This window comes from Stomoxys calcitrans, chromosome 1 (assembly GCF_963082655.1).
Source record: "Stomoxys calcitrans chromosome 1, idStoCalc2.1, whole genome shotgun sequence".
Lineage (NCBI taxonomy): Eukaryota > Metazoa > Arthropoda > Insecta > Diptera > Muscidae > Stomoxys > Stomoxys calcitrans.
The window spans coordinates 78,147,999-78,165,167 of record NC_081552.1 but is presented as its reverse complement, the minus strand read 5'-3'; the positions used below and the strand labels follow the sequence as shown (position 1 = coordinate 78,165,167).

The 17,169-nt window shown below is 37.2% G+C and overlaps 1 long non-coding RNA gene across 1 annotated transcript; it reads right to left on the bottom strand.

Annotated features, from left to right (window-relative positions):
• Positions 1 to 5,345: 5,345 nt before the first annotated feature.
• On the bottom strand, positions 5,346 to 7,497 carry LOC131994059 (uncharacterized). Its single transcript, XR_009396405.1, has 3 exons — positions 6,479 to 7,497; positions 6,318 to 6,411; positions 5,346 to 6,258 (listed from the first exon to the last, which is right to left on the bottom strand). It is a non-coding gene; the product is annotated as an uncharacterized LOC131994059 (long non-coding RNA).
• Between the last annotated feature and the right edge of the window lie 9,672 nt (positions 7,498 to 17,169).

The window sequence follows — 17,169 nt, the reverse complement described above, 5'->3', positions numbered from 1 at the left end:
GGTTCTCATATGCGTTATTTTATAAGCAGATATCATATCTTGAAAACTTTTGGATATGAATTGAGCACCATTATCGCTGTGGATCACCTCCGGTACACCAAATTTATGAAAAATTTCACTTATTAAAAATCGAATAACATTGGCAGCAGTAGCATCACGCATAGCCTTCAAGAAAGTGAATTTGGTGAAGTGATCCACAACGATAAAGATGTACGCATTACCATTCTTAGATCGCGGGTACTTCCCCAAGAAATCAATATAAAGCTTTTGAAATGGCCTATCTGTAATCACTTCTTGTCCAATACTGGGTCTCAAATTCTGATTACAGGGCTTCGTCTCCTTACAGACCTGACAATTCTTGACAAATCGTTTAACTTGGCTCGCCATATGTGGCCAATAGAAAAACCTTCTGACTCTTTCTAGCGTCTTCGTGACTCCACCATGAGCGGTTGTTAGAGTATTATGGGCTTTTTCAATAATAGCATGGGCAATACCGGACGGGATCCATAACTTCCACTTACATTCCTGTTCCAGTTCCTGGTCAAAAATGGTTCTCTTATAAACGTATCCATCATCAATTTTCAAATCTGGAAGTTTATCCTTGTTTTCGGTTATGGTCTTTATGAGGTCGAGGTATTCCTCGCTTTCGAATTCTGTTGTCTCAAAATCAAGAAGTTCTTCTGATATCTCTTCAATCATGATATCTTGGGGCGCCCTGGACAACATATCCGCAACAACATTATCTGAACCCTTTCTATGTTCGATCTCAAAATCAAATGGTTGGAGTTGGAGTGACCAGCGCGCCAGTCGACCACTAAGATCCTTTAGGGTCATCAACCATTTAAGACTGGCGTGGTCAGTTATGACGGTGAATGGCATCATCTCCACATAGGGTCTAAATTTCTTGATAGCCATCACCGCCGCTAGGCACTCCTTCTCCGTTACGCTATAATTCCGTTGGCATGCGTTCAATTTCTGCGAATAGAACGCTATAGGGTGCTCCTCCTTCTGGTCATTCAATTGATAGAGAACGGCGCCGATACCATACTCCGATGCATCGCATTGTATAAAAAATCTTTTCGAAAAGTCAGGGTGGCGCAAAACTGGTGCAGACGTCAAAGCCTTCTTTAAACTCTCAAATGCCTCAATGGCCTTTCCAGTCATTTCAAACTTCTTTGCCTTCTTGAGAGTGTCGGTTAACGGTGCTGATATTGAAGCAAAGTCCTTAATAAACCGTCTGTACCAGCCCGCCGTACCCAAAAAGCTCCTGACTTCCCTGGGGCTTCTCGGTATCTTGATCATCCGAATCGCTTGTACCTTATCGGGGTTCGTCTTAAGCATGCCATTTCCAATTATAAAACCTAGATACTTGAGCTCCTGGAAACAGAATTGAGACTTTTTTAACCCAATTGTTAAATTAGCCTCTTTAAGACACTTAGCTACTTCCTCCAACAGTCTTAAATGCTCATTGAAATCGCTAGAAATTATCAATAAATCGTCCAAGTATATAAAAACATTTTCCTTGAGGCGCTGTGGAATAACTCGGTCCATAAGCCTACACAAGCGTTGGGCCGCGTTACATAAACCGAATGGCATCACTCTGAACTGGTATAGAGGACGTCCAGGCACCGTAAACGCTGTGTATGGCTTACTTTCCTCGTCAAGTTCAATTTGCCAAAAGGCATACTTTAGATCCACACTGCTTATATAATATGTCTCATCGATTCGGCTTAGAATGCCATCAATATTTTGAAGGGGATATGCGTCCTTCACAGTTAATTTATTTAATTTCCGGGCGTCTAAGCAAAATCGATTTTTTCCAGGTTTCCTTACAATAGTGGTCCTGTTGCTCCAAGGACAGTTGCTCTCCTCAATAACCTTCAGACGGAGCATAGTATCTACCTCATCATAAACAAGAGCCTGTACCGCTGGAGACATGGGATAATATCTATCCTTAAATGGTGCAGCACCCTCAATCAATTGAATTGAATGTTTTTCCAGGCTGGTCTGACCAAGGCCCTTTTCCTCAAAGGTATCGAACTTAGCTACTACCTCCTTCAATCGTTCGTTCTGATCATCACTCAATACATGGGGATTCAGTTTATACACCTCTCCCTCCTCTATCAAATCCCTTTGGACCTTATCGATGTCGATTTGAGCGACTTTAATAATATCCGGAGCCAGCCGAAATAGTTTCCAGAAATCAATTCCGAGATATAACTCCTGATCCAAATCTGGGCATAGATAAAGTTCAAGTTCATGTTTTTCCTCTTTATATAGGATTTCTAATTTAATCTTTCCTAGTACTCTGTACTCTTTTCCACCGGCAGTTCGAACATTCGAAAACAATTTCTTTATGTCCAAGCTTAATTTCTCTATGAACTCTCGGCAACCCTTCCCTAATACACTGACTGAGGCGCCGGAATCTAAAAGGCCTTTAAGTTTAATGCCTTGAACCTCCACCTCTGCGTAAGGTCTGGGGTCCATATTTTGACTTACATGTTTGATTGACTCTAATACATTCTTGAAAATCTTTCTTTTTTTCTCAAATTTTACGCGCACTTTAGGCGGGTTTCTTTTATTCGCAGTTACAGAATCCAATTCAAATATGCGTGATCTAATCTCGTTATAATTTTTCTCTCGAGTTTCTAGTGGTATATAATGTCTTAATTCAGGTTTAAAATTTAATTCATTTGCTTTAAAAATGTTATTTATTATTTCATTCTTATTTCTATTTTTAGATGATGATGCTATTTCTCTGATCTGGGGGAATTCAGGATTGGACGTGGCCCCCCGGCATACTCCACGCCCTGATTCAGGTTTCCCTGTTTACAGGACGGGCATTTGGGAGAAATAGTCCCAGGTTTTCCACAACGGTAGCAAAACAAATTTCTTTCTGTGGAGTCGCAGTTTCTGAAAGTGTGGCCTTGTTTCTGGCAATTCCAACATAATAAAGTTGGCTTCGTTTTTCGGATGAACTGTATGGTGGATACTTCCTCACATTTAGAAGATTCGTGGTCACATTCGGATGAACCTTCCGCGTATATTTCGCTGACCTGACGAATTGGACGAGATGGAAGTACAGGTTTTATTTCCCTTCTTGGAAAATTCTTCTCCGCTTCATTGCACTCTATTCTCAGCTGTTCAACGGACGAAACTTGAATGGGGTAAATAATTCTCGCTACACTCTCTTTAACATTTTTCTTTAATATCTTCATCATATCATATTCGGATATAGGTTGGACCAACTTAGCCCTAATCTGGCCCATAATATGGAAAAATGTATCAATAGACTCATTTGGTTGTTGTTTACGCTGAGCTAATTCTGTCACTATTTCAAAATTGGATCTGGTGGATTGATATTGGCTTAACAAACTATGCTTCAAACTGGGCCAATCCGAAAACTTATTCGTTTTCAGGGATAGCCAATACCATGACTCGGCTGGACCGGATACTATTAAAGAAAAATCCCTTAATATCTCTGCCCATGGAATATGGTACTGTCCCTGAAAGTATTCAAGACGATACACGAACTCTTCAACGGAAATACCCCCTGAAATGCCATCAAACCTTAGTCCCAACTTGTCTATTCGCACACGCTTATTTTCCCTCAGTGTATCATTCGGAAAATGACTACATACTGAACCTGCCACAGAATTGCCATTGGTTGGGCGGTTGCCATTATTTCCTGTTTCTGGTGCAGACAAATTGTCCAAGCCCCCTAAGCCAGAATTAGATGCCGGTGAACTGGGTACATTCCGATTCAAGGTAAGTTCAGTTAACCTTTTTACAGCCTCTGATAACTGTCCTATTGTATTCTTCAAACCACCTAATTCATTCTGGATCATACAAACATTGTTTTCGAGGGCTCTTTGTTGCCTAAGGACCTCTACATTACCATTTCCTGGCGGTTCAGACCTGGCCCCTCCAATCGGTGTCCCACCAGCTGATGGACCCGATGTATTGTTGTTGCCTGTCCCCGATCTTATTGTCCCAGACAAATCGGTGATTTGGCTTGTACTAGCCTGGTTTCCAACAGACATATCGGTAACGTATCTACTTCTTTTCTCTTCACTTTCTATAAATGAATTATTTGCATCAAAACTTTCAGGAATTTTTCTCTTTTTCGCCTGGGATCGAGTCTGAATGCTCATAACCTTTCTCTAATTGGACAATAATTTTAACGCCTATATTAAATTATTAGTTTATTTAGAGTATTTATTTTTCTCTTATCTAGAACACATATATTATATTCGGGGGTTTTACGTGAGTAGTGGTGGGTACGGGTTATATTATTGACTCTCTTTCGAGCACCAGTCTGAAATCTGGGAAATCAAAATTAAAACAAAACAAAATTTTTTTTTTCGTGCTTTCGACACCAATATCTTGCAAATGATGCCAATTTCATACCTATTTGCCTGATACAACGGACCTCTAAATCCTATCTAGAGCGGCTATCAGGTCTAACATAGATCTGGACACAACATTAAACTGTAACTAACACTACACAAAAATAACGACACAGTATGCTTAGTGCAAAATACATTTTCACATAAAAAAGTATGCCACTAAATCCTCCTGTTGTTGGATTATTCACGTCCTCCTTCATTTCCAGTTTTGAAGTATCGGCTCTTCGTACAACGGACTTTTGAAATTTCCAAAACGGTTACGAAGCTTTCGAACCTCTCCACTTTCCAATCAGGGTTCAGTGTTGGTCTATTTCTTTAATTGAAATGGGCTATTACTTTGTGCATTGGTGACCTACACAAACATAATTAACACAACATTTGACAAAAATGCTGAAAATCTACCGTTGGGCGCCATATTGTTACGAGGCCCCTATTTGCGGCCAAAAATGATTTGGGCACCGGCTAGATTTCGTCGCCTTATCAGGGGAGGTCCCATCCCATCATCTTTCGCCCCGGGGTCGTATCAATAAATAAAAATGTTCTAACAAACTAGACAACACTAACACACAAGCCCAGATTTCTTCCTAAGTGGGAGGTAGATGGACCCTCCAGTCGCCCTGCCCTACCATGGTCATGTGGACATCCCCTTCTTCAAACATGATCCCTGTATCCCGCTCAAGCCACCACACCTACCTCACGTTGACACCCCCCTTATATCCACAATTTAGCACAACATATTTCTTTTTTTTTAAACAAGTCACAACATCATAAATTTTATTTAAAATATAAAGGCCTAAAACTAACGCAATTCGTATTAAGATTCCTGTCTTTCTTTTATCAAAATCATCAACAATAAACTGACAGTACTGAGTTTTAACTAAATTATAGCATTAAATCAATTAACTTAATCTTCTAATTTTTAACTTTCTGGTTACATGAAACGAACACTGAACACTAGAACTTGCAAAGAAGGATAATCAAATTAATATAAATAAAAACGGTTAAGCCTGGCCTACCTAAGGGAGCTCTCTTAGAAGGGACACACTGTTGGGAATAGACACCCTACAAACGCGTACTCATGAACGTTTTGCAAATTCTATCACATAAAAACAAGTAAAAAAAAACGTAAGCTAAAACTTAGGATATATGAAAAAAATATAAAAAAAATGGTCAATAAATAATAATGTAAGAAATAAATATGATGGTAAAAATAAAGTAGAAGGTAGTTAAAAAATCAAAATATAATAATCATGTCAATATCCTCATACAAAAAAAAAAGGTAATGAAAAGTTTGATTACTATTGCATTATAACCCCAAGGTTTTAATCTTTCGGTATCATCTATTTCGGGAGGAGAATAAAACGTTTCGTCATCAGTCGAATTCGCCTTTTCAAAGTAAAGGTTAGTATGTGTGCGTGACTTCATATAATTTCAAATTCAAAGTCGTTGGAGGTGTTCAACTGGTGGTACCTTTTGCCATCACCAAAACAAAAGTGTACGGCCGAATACAAGCAAAGATTCCGCTTTCCAGAGATAACTGGGATAGTTCCCCTAATTTGGATAGCCTGATGGCAACAATTGTGCACCTCTGGATTAACGTTGACCACCGATTTTTCATCCAACCAAACCTCTCGGTCTGGACAACAACGGACGGAATTTCCTCTCTCGCCCTCTTTTGGGCACAATAAACTAAAAAGCGGCCTACCTTTATAACCACCAGATGAAACGGTGGCGTTTGCGGTAATCACCGTTCAATGTGTGTTTCTGAATCGGGGGGAATTCACTTTAGCCTTAACCCAGCCACTTGCACCAACAAAAATTTCGCCTCCTCTCGTCCAGGAGGCTTTATCTGCAAATAACAGGGTTTAAAACACCTTTCGGTCATAGAAATATAACCTAAAAACTCACTTTATCTTATTTGGTATCTTTATTTATTTCTCACAGTCTCGATTAAAACAGCAAAACGACTTATGTCGACACACAAAACACCCACTGGAATTTTCTAAACAAAAAAAACGTCTCCTTAATGACCGCTGCCCAAGATTTTGTTAACTTAACAAAACACTAACCTCTTCCTTATTATTACTTTGCAATTCAAATTTAAATACACATCTCTCAGATATAATGTCATGCACTTTTCTTTTCAACTGACGCCAAAATGCCTAATTAACCCTCTTTTATTACTTTGTTCTCACTCAATCATAAAAATTAGCCATCTTGAGTTAATAGCCATATTGATTTTATGCATTAACTCCGGTTTTAGAACATTTGTAACCCAATAGCTAACATTTAAATTCTCTTAAATCTTTTCGTTTGGAGCGGCTACTTTATATGAATGAAAACCGCTTTATCGTCGTATAGCCGCCCAACAACAATCTCACCCAGTGTAGTAATTCGCCATATGCAATGGCAAATAACATACGCAATGGCAACTCTACGCGTCAGCTGGGCGAAACCCATCTGTTTACTTCGTGGCTCTTGGTAGAAGGCCATAAGGTAATATCGTTCCATCATTTCTCCGCAATTATTTATTAATATTCCTTTCTTCCTCTATTTTCAGGTACCGGGAAACATGCTACGGTGGCCTGCCTGATGCCGTGATTGCAGGTTTATGAAACCCATCCTCTTGGGTATGGATGTATTTCATAAATCCTGACAATCACTTGCATCAGGTCTGCAATCTCTCGGCAGGTTCCCCCTCGCAGAGCTGGGGTTAGCCATCGGGCCACATATAAAAAAGGCAGCCCCAGTTCTCCAACGTTTGCCCGGGGAAGCCGCCGTGAAATAAACACCGCTTCCCCCAGCCTGTAAGAATGGGATCCAGTAATTGACCATTCCAACGAGGGACAATAAGAACAACTGAAAACAAAAAAAAACTTGCGCATGGCAGACCACACGTTCACATTGCTGTCGCTGGTCTGCCGAACGGTGTGCCCAAGTTAATCCCAACTCCTCCTGTCGCAGGAAGGCACTAGGAGTGGGGAGTGTGACGTGGAAGTCGGCCGCCACGCAGACGTAAAGGCCTCTTTATAGGGGACATCCACGCCAATTTTTTTTTTCCTCTGGCACGTGGTATACTAGGGTGTCCCGCAACAGGGCCCCAATAATTTGGCTGAGATTTTAAAGGTGCTATTTTTATGTATTTTTTGCCCCTAGAAAATTATTTACATTAAGGCGTCCCAGGTCATGTTCTTCCCACCTTCACTATTGTCTGCATCATAATTTGGCTCTTTCTAGTAAATTGAAATTAAAGTAATGCAAATTTAATTAAAATGTAATGAAATAATAAAAGCTTCACAAAATTTAATAGTTACTAAATTTATATTTGAAAACGTATAAAATCACGTCATCTTATCATTTTTTATTTATTTTATATATATTTATATAAGCCCCAATAAAGCTTCTAAGGCGCGAGGGCAACATTTGAATATGTAAAGCAGTATTTTTAGTAAAGTTAAATTGAAATGGAAAAAAAAACTAGGCCCCATGTTTTTCCTTCTTAACCATCTTAGTTTTTATAGTACGTGCAGTATTAAGACAACCATAGACTTTGTGTTTTTCGACTTGCTAACGCTTTACAGTTTAACGATATCTCTAGACGTAACCTTATGTCTTTCTGGTTCCTACAGAGTTAACCATTCAGGCGCCGCGATTTAAGTTGTTCTACAATATTATTAGAGGCCATCGTGTCGCAGAGGCTTGCATGATCGCCTATGACGCTAAAAATCTGGGTACTCTGTTATGTAAGTGAGGTACCATGTCATGTGTCATGTATTTAAAAACTTCTCTACAAAGGGGTATTGCTCTCCCGCACGCCAATCAGACTCGGATATAAAAAGAAGGTTCCTTATCATTGAGCTTAAATTTGAATCGGACAGCATTAATTGGTTGTTGTTGTAGCCACATTTGCATGTGGCGGTAGCGATCTTCGTCAAGCTTCATAGGTGAGCAAGGTCGTTCAAGTTCCAGTCCATAGGACCGATCGCCGTACGAACGTTATGGCCATTGGTTATTTAAAGACGCCAATAGCTCGTCTTGTCATATCGAGCATTATAGGCACTCAATACCCTACGGGAAATGTGTAGTCAATTGTCCCAAATATACCGGTCCTAAACTGGAGAATCAGCTTGTCACTGGACATATCCAACAGGGAATGAAAAGTTTCAATTGTCATAATGTATGATTCTTTATTTTTTTAAAAAGTCGCTTAATTATTTTTAAAAATTGCTTATACGTTAACTATATTTGCTAACTAATGTTATCTCCCAAAGAATACTCATCCTTATCGAACCGTCCAGGACTTACCCTACGGTGTTAGAATGGTGGCAACTCGTCATCTCGAGCGACAAACCCTTATAACAGGACCGGTGCCTATCACCGGATGACCTATCCCCTCACAGGTTTGCGACCTGCTCAATTTCCCATAGGGTATTTAAGCAAGAGCCGGTCCCGCCCGGCCTCTCACTGATACTTTCTACTCTACCTTTGATTGTCCGCGATTGCAATTACAGTTACTCAGTATGGAGCATTCCACCATCCGCAGCCTGTGAATGCGACCGGTAGCTCCCAGCTATGCTTCTCGTCATAACAATGAACACCAGACACCATGAACCGTAGCTCAAAGTTATTCCATGCCAGGTATGTGGCCCCTGTTCCTTTATAGAATGTTCGTGGACAAATTTCGATTATCCTCTTTCTATTTCCTGTAGAATTGAAGACATCACCAGATAGAACTATACCGAGAGACCACGCCTCTAGTCCTTCGAGAACTAATGATGCCAATAGATGGCGCGTTCATGCCTTATTTATACAAGTTTATTCACACCGTAATTTTCCACGAGTCGCCTAAGAATTGCCAACGTCTCCTGTGACCAATTGCTCCAGAAGGATTGGTAAATTCTCTAAGACGCCGAGTTTTTCCATTTTTTGTTCCCCTGAAAAATTGACAATGTTTCCAGACGCAATGTTACTGCCCTTTGGAGGTTTGAAGACATCATCAAACAAAGATTGACAATATCCTTCATTAATCTCTCTCCATTTGACCATGAGAATGACTATCACTAGAATGAAATGTTCTATTGATAACAGAAAAGAAATTGCCAGACACAAAGGCGGATTCGACACCGCCAAGCACAACATTAGCGGTCGTTTCGGGTGCTTGGTTAGGGCCCGTCTTAAGGGCCATCGTGTTCACTGAATGCAGGCTCCCATCTGCCGGCTCACATTTCTTAGCTTCCTTGTCTCTGGTGTATAAGCTTAGAACACACAGGGGATTTCCTATGGAACCATTGACAATATCTTCAGACTTAGCGTTTTTCCGAATTATAAGCTTCTGCATGATTGATAAAGCTGGAGGTTTACTCCAGGATTTAAATATTGCATTCTGAGCAAAGGCAGTTATGCAAGGTAATGTATCACGGTGGGTCCTTTTGTACATTAACATCGCCTTGTTTTGTTCACATTTTCCCGTTATGCTTGAATCATGCAATCAAACAACTTCCAATTCAATTCCATACCATCCTATTTCCCAATAGATTCTTCTTTGCCAAGGTGATTTCTATAGTTCTTGCACATTAAGAACATCCAAAAAAGAAAATAAAACAAAAATCCCTTTAGCAAAAATAGCTTTTTAAGCCAAAATTCATAAAAATTTCAAACTATTTAACTTGTATTTTTAATGTTCGGGTATATATATATATATATATATATATATATATATATATATATATATATATATATATATATATATATATATATATATATATATATATATATATATATATATATATATACACACATATTAATGTAACAAAAAAATAATAATTATTAATCTTTAGTTGTTACAGGCAATTATTATATTGTACCTATAAGAAAATTAATGAAAAGGAGAAAAAAACTAAACTATCTATCTTGCAAAGTAAAACTATATATAATATAATATATATAATATAATATTAATTAGACGAAAAAAACTGAAATAGCAATTAAATAAACAGGAAATATTTTAAAAAATTATTAACAAAAAAATGTTTTGTCTAAAATGTTTCTTCATCTTTTTTAATGTACAATAAATTTGTCACGGCAACCCTATATGAGATCTACATTTGATGACAACAAACCTTTCAAAATCTCATTGGGTAAACAGCAAGAGGGAGAGAGTACTGCCTGTCTAACGGGAGGCATAGTAAGGGCAGGCCTTTTTTCCGTCGATGCACTTACCTATTGCAGCTACAAATAGAAAAGACTTCTAAATGCCTCGATGGCGATTTTTCTTCCATTTCTGACGGATATATTTGTTAGAGAATCAATCTTATTCAAACAATTTAAAATTTATATTTAATTGTTTGTTTGTCAGAACACAAACAAAAGTCAAACAACAACACACAACAAAGACAACAGTATTGAAGCACAGTTCATTCGGACCATTTCGTGAGCATTTAATTACATTTGCTATTACAATTGTGCGAAATTTATCCTGATGCAGCGACATGTCGCTACTATTTTGCTTATAGAATTCCGAACCACTTGTACGGAATGTGTTCGCATTATATTCATAACCATTTTTTATAGTGCATTTTGACAGTTGCTCGCATGACATAATTACCAGGTAGTGTACCGTAAACAGCCGGGTATAGTTTTTTCTCTCGAAGTGCACTATCCGTCAGTGAATTTTGGCTGTGTGTATTATAGTTGTGGCAGTTGGCAACAAAAAAATATTGAGTACACTATCTGTCAAAATCAGTGATTAGTGCAACTCTGATGTTGAGTATGTTACTAGTTCGCGCCATTTTTCGTTGTTTGTGTGTGTTATGGTTCTTAACTAGAATGCACACACAACCAAAACTCGTTGACAGATAGTGTACTTCGCGAGAAAAAATTTTATTCAACTGTTTACGGTACACTACCTGGTATTTATGTCATGATCATTTTCATGTAAACTTCTCCATATCCATATATCCATATTGCAACGTTCGCGTTTGCAATATAACTGCTAGCAGTAATGAAAAATTTAATTAGACCTGCGTATCTATCTACAATTAGCAACATGGAACTCTGCCTTATAAGCGTCAAAATTTGCTTTGCTTCTGCCAAAAATTATTCACCACACTAAACGTCATATTTTTACAAACCCTACAACTTTGCAATCAATCGGCACGACGTGTCTGTTTTTGCTGTAGCAGTTTGTTGGATACAAAAGAATATCCTTCCTTAACTAGATTTCTGCGACAGGTTATGGGTTCTTCACCATGGATTTTTAAGGACAACATTTGCTAAATTGAATGCAGACAACTACCATATGTGCAAATATATAAATTGGAGTTGGTTTTGCGGAAAGAAGGTGTATACAAATGTGTCGTTGATCCTGTTCCAACTTCTTCGGATGAGGCAATGGCGAAATAATTAAAGGTGGTCTCATTTGTACAACAAGCACAAATCATACGGGGCAATCCGCCATCTTATGATCAAGCTGATCGAAGTTTTGGCAACACATACAAAGAAATTTGTTTCAAATCTGGCCGGCTGTTAACAGTTGTTCGCGTGAGATCTCCTTTTTAAATCCGCCTCGGGATGAGGCTTGGAAGAAGAAAAATGAGGAAACAACAGTGATAATTGGTCTCTCAGTAGATGATTCTCAGTTTATGTTGATTAAGAGGGCAAAAACAGCTCACGATGCCTGGCTTTTTCTCCAGAGTCATTTCACTAGGAAGCAGTGAAAAATGATGAGACAAATTTGCGGTATGAAATACTCAATGAACTCATCTATATCCGAACATACTATGGAGATGAAATTGTTATTTGAAAGGCTATGGTTGTTAGCAGTCTGCCACCATAATTGGCATGTTAATCACGGCGTTGGAAGCGCGGAAAGTGGAAGAATTGACCATTAATTCTGTTGAAGTTTGTCTGATGGAAGAATGTTAATGTCATAAGAATAAAAAGCCTACACAGGAAAAATAAAATTTGACCAATTACACATGCTATTGATTTATAAAAGCCCTTTTAACAAAGTGATTAATTGCTTTTATAATATTTGACTTTGAAATTCTAATTTCCATTGAATCGTGATATGTGATTGGTACAAAAGACTATGGTTTAACAAATTTTTAATTGAAGAGTTAAAAATGCTATTTAATGGAATGGAAAAACAAACCTAAAAATGGAGAACGTGGTAGAAATTAAATGGGCATGTATGTGCATTAATGTTACAATATTGTATTGAAATACTAAATTATTAATATATAAATTAAGCTTCTTAATATTGACTAATAGAAAACTTCGAGATATTATTATATACGAAACGCTAACATTGGTATTCATTACGATTTTTTTCAATATAAAAATAATTTTTTTGTTTTATAATTTACAGATATGGCGCCGGCGATAAAAAAATGAATGAAAAGTAAAGGGAAAATACCCGAGAGAACGATGTAAAGTCCAATCCCTTTTCTAATATTCCATCTACCTGGACATATTGCTATTTTAATGACTTTGGTTTGAAGCCTCATTGGTAGCAGTAAAAATTGCAATCACGGTTGAAAAAGTTGGCTTGGATTTTTTCTTCATCTTCATAGTGCCCACGCAAGTAGAATATTTTGTTAACCATATAGTTGTACCACTAAGACATTCTCCGCTTGTAATGCCAATAAGTTTTTGTTTTTAATAAAAAGACGAAATATTTTAATGCAATACATATAATTTTTATTTCGCAATTTAAAAAATTGTTTATATATGGGAAAATACAAATTTATTCAGTTAAACGTGTTTTTTAAAAAAGAATTTCCCAAAAAATTGGTTTATTGAGTTGATACCCGCTTTAATTGAATTATTCAGCTTGTGATAAATTGCAAATAATACAAATTTTTTTATAGGTCCGATTTAAGCAAACTTTTTTTATTGAATATTCAAATTTCTTAATTAAAGCAAGATTTCCATTTTTTCTGTGTAGTTATAAACCTTGAAAAGTTATAAGCCTGGAGATAATGAATCTGAGAAGCGTTGCCACTTCTGTAAAGGTAGAGGACATTTTAAGAAAGAATGCTGGTAATATAAAAAGGCGAGGAGAACATATCATCTTATTCCATTTATTGGCCGAGAGCAGAATTCTAAAAAAGCTAAAAATTGTGTTCAAATGCCAGTATTCAAACTGTTGAAGGAAAGAAAATTGGAATTGGCATCGGGTCTGCTGATCGTCGAATTGTCAGCACTACTGGCATAATGTATTCGGGCAAAGAGATATCGATGGAATCGGAGAAATTGGCAAAAGGGATTTGACAAATGGTATTCATATTCAAGAATGTCTAATTCGAAAAGTCTTTGAGGTATGTTTTAAATGTAAAATGATTCAAAAACCTTTTAACAAACAATCCGACAAAAACAACAAAATCATTGGACCATTTTACGCGGATGTTTGTAGCCCTATGCAAACGGTTACGCCTGGAGGAAAAAGGTATTTTGTGATTGTTAGACGATCACACCCGATATACGTTACACTCAGAAAAATTAGTCTGCTGATATTAAATTACAAAATTTTTAAGTTTTCAACAAACCCATTCAAAATTTGTAAACTCGTAAACAACAATTAAGGTCTTTGCTATATATTAATAAAAACATTTACCAATTTTAGACGTTAACTTTTTGTTTAAAAGCATTAATATAATAGCAGTAGTTATTTTGTCTGCTGTTATTTAAATTCGACCAAATATTTGCAAAATTTAAAAAATTGGCAAAAAAAAAATTTGCCCTATATGCTTGTAAAATTTGAATTTGAAACATTTGAAGAATTGATATCAGCACAAAATGTTTGCTGTTTCAGTAAACAATTACTGCTGTCCCATATTCAGACTTACAGCAAACACTTTTGCTGTTTTCAATAACAAATTTCTATGAGTGTAGTATATCTGCTTCAATCAAAAGATGAAGTTTTTGACAAAATTAAGTGTTACGTGCAATTGGTTATATGCAAATTAGGAAAATATCTGTACACAACTATTTGGGCCTAGAAATTATCAGAGTTTCTTCAAAACATTTCTGCATACGCCAGTCTGCTGATAATAGCAGACACTGACTGTTAGTACTTAATTTTGCTGCTATTACAGTAGAACTGTAATAGCAAAATGTTTACGATTTCAGAGGTTGCCTGCTTAAAAGTATGTTGTTTGCTGAAAATATCTGCTGCTTAATTTATGAAAGGATTGTTAGGAGGAGTGTAAAATAAGAGAGAATAAAAAAATAAATTGAAATAAATAAAAATAAAATAAACGCATAAAAAATAAAAATACTATATGCGAAATTCCATGCTAATGTATACTCGCTCTCAACGTAGTGCAATTTATTTTTTTTCTCTGTTCAGCAGTAATACGTCTTCAATATTTCAGCAGATTTTGTTGTTGAAACAGCAGATTTTGTTCGTTGAAACAGCAGATTTTGTTGGTTGAAATAGCAGACGGAATGTTGGTAAAATAGCAGACGTTTTTTTCTGAAACATCAGTAATGCCTGCTTTCCCATTTTCAGTAGACAAAAACTGCTGTTTTAGCTAACATTTTTGCTATTTTGAACAACAAATTTCGTTGTGTGTAAGAGATTTGATGTCAGTATGGTCTAAATGACCACACGGGAAATATAGACCTACACTTTACCGATTGAACATGCAATTGAATTGTAAAAATCTTGTCGAACAAGGTGTTGCTTTAATTATTTTTGATATATGTTAGGTTGAAAAGAGGACATACACCTAAGCCAGTAATCGGCTTGCTGTGAGCTCTAAATACAAAAACAAAGTAACTACGAAAAAAGAAAATCTAAGTGAAAAATTCCGTGCTACTTACAAAATCCTTAGTTTTTTTTCATGCCACTCGCCTAAGTTGGTTTATGTCCCCACCACCTGCTGGTATCTGTTAGACGCGAAAGCCGCGCAATGACAAAGGAAATGCTCCAACGTCTCATCATCTTCCCCGCATACCCTACACATGCTATCACTTGTCGCACCGATTTTACATAGGTGAGCTCGTAGTCCAATGTGTCCCGTCATGATACCAATAGCTATACTGTTCTCCTTCCAGTTCTCGGGCCTTCACCGCCAAATAGTCTGCCCTTTCATTCCCCCTTACTCCGTTATGGCCCGGCACCCAAGCGATACGCTCCAAGACTGTTCATGATCTTCCCGCTCCAAGACTGTTCGTGACCTTCCCGTCCTGGTTGTTATTGTCCTCATGGCAATTTTACTGTCCGCAAAGATGTTCGCACTCGACGTCCTCGCGTTAGCACCACACCACCTCACACATTCCGTGATCGCCCGGGTCTCCGCCTGCAGGACCGTATTATTATCAATCCTCTAGCTTTGATCCATCCGTGTAACATGATCTTCCAGATGGCAATTCTAGGGTTCCGCCAATGCAAGACTGTGCCGATGGCAGCATTGCCTCGCACTCGACCTCAAGAATCATTTCAGATATCCGATCGGAAACCTTTTCCCCTCCTTTCAGGTTGTCTATCGTCGCCTCGATTATACCGCGATGTCCTTAAGTCTCATAGCCACAGTGTCTGCCTCACACTTAATCTGTATGTCAATGGGTCGGATATCTAGAATAGTCTCCAGTGCCCTAGTGGGCACTGGATCAGGATCTACATCAGGATCTCTGATCCTGATGTATTATCCTTACCTAGCACTTTTCGCCATCGCAGTTCACCAAACTACTGAGGCGTAAGTAAGTATTGGTCGTCTAATCACGCTCCATTTCGAGCACATAGTGCCCAACATCTGTGAGCCTTCTCAGTAATCGTCGTATTGAGGATACGTGTTGTTTTAAATTGGCCCACCTTCGTCTTCCTCGTGAACAGGCATTTCAGTCATCTCTGGGTTAACATTGAGACCTCTGGGTCCAGCACAGTCATATTTTTGATATAGAAATTCGATATTTTTTGTTTCATGGCAAGTGATTTGTAAATAAGGCATGCATTGAACATATTTTTAATTGTAGGAATTAAATTGTTATTTAATAGTATAAAGTGTGTATTGACCAAGATTATATTGTGTTCCCTTTCACACATATGCGATGCGAAAAGAAGTGCGAATGGAACAAACGTATGTCTAGCTTCTTTCACATACAGACTTAAAATTGCGTGGCTAGACAATAAAAAAACAAGAAAATTAGAAGTGTGGTTTTTGCCTCTACGTAAAATATAATTTTTTTGTTGTAATTTTAAAGTTGAACAAATTTATTGTGAACAATTTTGCACTGAGATAGTGTAATTCAGAAAAATAGATACGCCATACAAATAGAATGGATAAATGCCAAGCGCAGAAAAATTGAAGGACATTGTAGAATGTAAACATGGTATTTATAAATACATTTTATTAAGATTATCTTATTTTATTATCCATATATAGTTTATATTGACTTGGTCGCTGATGATGGATGATAATACATGTGGATCTAGATTTCGTGGTATTCCACACAAAATGCTCAGATTGGGATTTATTGCGATTTATTTTAAATATGTATTTATATAAATTATATTGTTCATAATACTCTTTAAAGACGGTATCGGCGACATCAAAGAGAGGGTCAAAACGGAATCGACAATTTTCCTTTTTTTAGAATCCTGGGACTACTAAGAAAGTGTATAAATAATTTTTTTCCAATTTTTTTCATGTTTTATACACAACTTAATCCAATGAAATAAAAAGTTTTTTTTTTTTAATGTTAAAAATATCAATGATTTATTTTTATTAAAACAGCAAAAACGTTATTTAAAAGA